Below are 3,522 nucleotides of genomic sequence, written 5' to 3' on the forward strand. Positions count from 1 at the left end.
TCATTACTTTTAATTTATGCTATCCCTGAATTTCACAAAAATCCAGTTACCTTCCGTTTTATTTATAGTGCTACCTCCACTATTGGAAAATAACTTGCAATCCTTCTGAAAATGCAACTGAAAGAACTTTTTAATTTTCCGAAATTTGGAAACTTTCCTTGGTTTTGGGTAGTACCGAACAGGAAAGTAATTGAAAACTTGTAATAGCATCGTTTTCATAAGCACTTTTGCTAATCGCTTTATAGCTTTGCCTCTTGAACTTTTATTTTCAGAAATTTCCAATTTAGAACAAATTGCATCTGCACAAATTATTTTTGTATTAATAAATTACTAACTCTTTTAAAATTCCATCTTTACGACAATTGCATTAATAATGACTGTTTCTTAGTCGTAAAAATTAACGATATTTCCATGGAAGCTGGGCCCGCAGGGGACTGATCGTTTAGACACGGTTCCCAGCAGATCACCGAAGTCAAGCATCACCGGCTGCGGTCAGTGCGCAACTGGGTGACCAATCGGATCAGTCTGCGTAGGGACAGAGGGTGAGCGGTATTGATCCTCGTTATACAGTTCTACCGTAAAGTGCTCGACTTCTTCTGCAGGTCGTCGGGTTACCGAAGCGAGGGTGCCATCCCCTTTGCAGAGGATCAAAATTGTGATGGCATGTCTTCGATCATCCTCAGGGATGTTTTCCAGACCGTCTCCAATAGTTCATTGTGTAGCTCTAATAATAGTTCATTGTGTAGCTATTGAAAGTACTGTTAACTTTTTGGATTTTCATATAATTTTGGTCCACGAACCCACTATCTTTGTATACGATAAACGCTAAGGCTTCAAATTTGAAGTACTCAGTTTACAAAACTATTTCAGTTGCATAAGTGTCAGTTAGCTTAGAGCTAATATTTGTTTCTCAAATCATCAGATTTAAAAAAAATTAGTAACTATAATTTCATCTTTATATTGAAAGTAGATAATTTCGAAGCCAAACTTTTTCCCAATAACTTTCCAACACGTTTTGTCAATCGTCTTTTGGCCCAGTTTAAATTTACCCTTGTTGTTGACGAGTGCATGTTTATGCAGAGAGGGTGCGATTGTTCTTGCTTTTCAGTGGCGCCATCTATGGCCAAGAATTCGACTACTGCCACACCTTACGTCACACCCGTTTACAGAGCGGACCCATTCATGCATCCATTCATTCATCCACAGATCGTAATTTTGACCTGAATCAGAGAACGATCGATCTCCAATCCAGTACCCCCAGAGGTTTTGATTTGTTATGGGAACATGGAGGACTTTTGCGACTCGACAGATTTAACGTGCATCAGTCACTTTACTACGCTGGGAGTCTTCGGCCATCGGGGTTCATACCCAAGAAACTCTCGGACATGGGCCTAGCGCACTACTGACCAGGCTATCCCGGCCTTAAATTTACTCTTAAATTCACCTTTTGGGACATTGCTGTTGTAGTTGTTGCAGTTCATTCACGTCTCACTAGAGCTGCACAATGGGTAATCGGCGACAGTCTGGGATCCGAAGACATTCCATCGCAATTTCGATTCTCTGCAGAGGGGATGGTACCCCCGATTCGGGAGCCCATCGACCTACACGCGAAGTTGGAGCACTTTACGGTAGAACAGTTTAACGAGGAGCAATACCGCACACCCTCGGTCCCTACGCGGACTGATTCAAGTGGTCACCCACCTGCACACTGACAGCAGCCATTGATGCTTGACTTCGGTGATCTGCTGGGAACCGCGTCTTGAAGATCAGTCCACTGCGGGACCCTTTTGGGACATAATATAATGTATGTCCACAAATGTCTAAACTGTAACTGTAAATTTATTTATGACGCACCATCTTCAAATCATTAGTTTGGAACATAGATATAAAGGCAGAGATATATTAGTAAATGATAGATTAGAGATACATTAAGACATAGATATTCCTGTCCCTGTAATAAAATTAATTCTATTGAAACTTTTGATTTCTAGGATCTTTTCAATAGTACCTTCTAAGCTACAAGATATCCTTTTGAATTATTACTATGATTTCAAAAATATCATTAATTGAGATTTTGATTATTGGGAAATTCTAATGAATTTGTGTCTTTTTAAAAATTATTTTTATAACGGAAAGGATATTTTTATTCAAATTGATGGACCTCAAGGATACCACAAGGATCTAATTTTTCATCTCTCTTAGCTATCTTATTTTAACACTGTTATGAAAAAAAATTATATTCTTTATATGAAATGCGTTCTTTAATTTATTGATGATTAAATTATTTTTAATTTTCAAGATTATACAATTTCATTAAATAATATTGATCCCGAGGAATTTATCTTGCTTCGTAATCATGATGATGATATTAATTTTCATTGTTTGGATGTGTGTATTGTAAAAGAAGAAAATATCTGCTTTGATGACTTATACGATAAAAGAAATGATTTTAATTTTAATATAAATTAACTAATTACTTTGAATTCTCATGTTTATGAGAACATCTACTTAAATACCATTTTTCATCAAATGAATAGAATTAAAAGAATATGTAGTAATGTTTATTTATCCAAGAAACAAATCGACCAACTCTTTCAAAATTTGATAAAAAACAATGGATACCCAATCAAAGAAATTAAATTCTGTATAAAATCATTGATTTAACTGTATGTTGTTATAAACATATTTACTAAAAACTTCTTTGCTAAATTTATATAGTTTTTACCACGGGCAAATCCATTTCGTGCAAATCCGTGGCTAAAGATATGTGTAAAACAGGCAATTCATGATTCTCCCTCTCTATTTTTTTTTCTTCTGAAATAAAAGTTAATTTTCTAAAATCATTAGAATTGTAAAATTAAATATCAACCTCACCAATTACAAACATCTTCAAATTATCAGTATAATAATATTACCTTGCACACATCCATTTACGAACCAATCCTTGGTAACTAACAAATCCAACGTGCGTTAGTACTGCAGTAGGAACAAGCCATAAAACAAAATCCCTCTATTTACGCTTTTACCCTAATTTACACTTCCGTTTTCATTTTTTGTAATCTGGCAATCTTATTATAAAAATATTTTGAATAATTCTTGAAAATTTTCCGGTCCATGTAAGTTCATTTGAATTCGCAACTCGCTTTATAGATTTCGTTCTATGTTTTGATCTGTTTTTCCTTTACATTTTATTTTCTGTTTTTCGCGTGATATTCATTACTTAATGTGTTCTGTTCTATTTTTTTCAAAACATTTTTTTGAGTGCTTCTCCCATTATTGTATAGATATATTTTGCTTTGGCTAAATAGATACAGTATTAAAAAACACTCCCTTTGCGATGAAGATATTATATCTTTCTTTCCGATATTTCTATTGATTTTTTTTTAAATAATTTATTTTAAATAACTTTATTAATATCATAATTCTGTAATTTTCCATACATTTTGAACTTATGAGCTCTATACTATATACTTGCGCAATAAATAAAATGTATTGATTTTCATATATATATATATATATATA

Source organism: Parasteatoda tepidariorum, chromosome 5, assembly GCF_043381705.1.
Source record: "Parasteatoda tepidariorum isolate YZ-2023 chromosome 5, CAS_Ptep_4.0, whole genome shotgun sequence".
NCBI classification, from domain to species: Eukaryota; Metazoa; Arthropoda; class Arachnida; order Araneae; family Theridiidae; genus Parasteatoda; species Parasteatoda tepidariorum.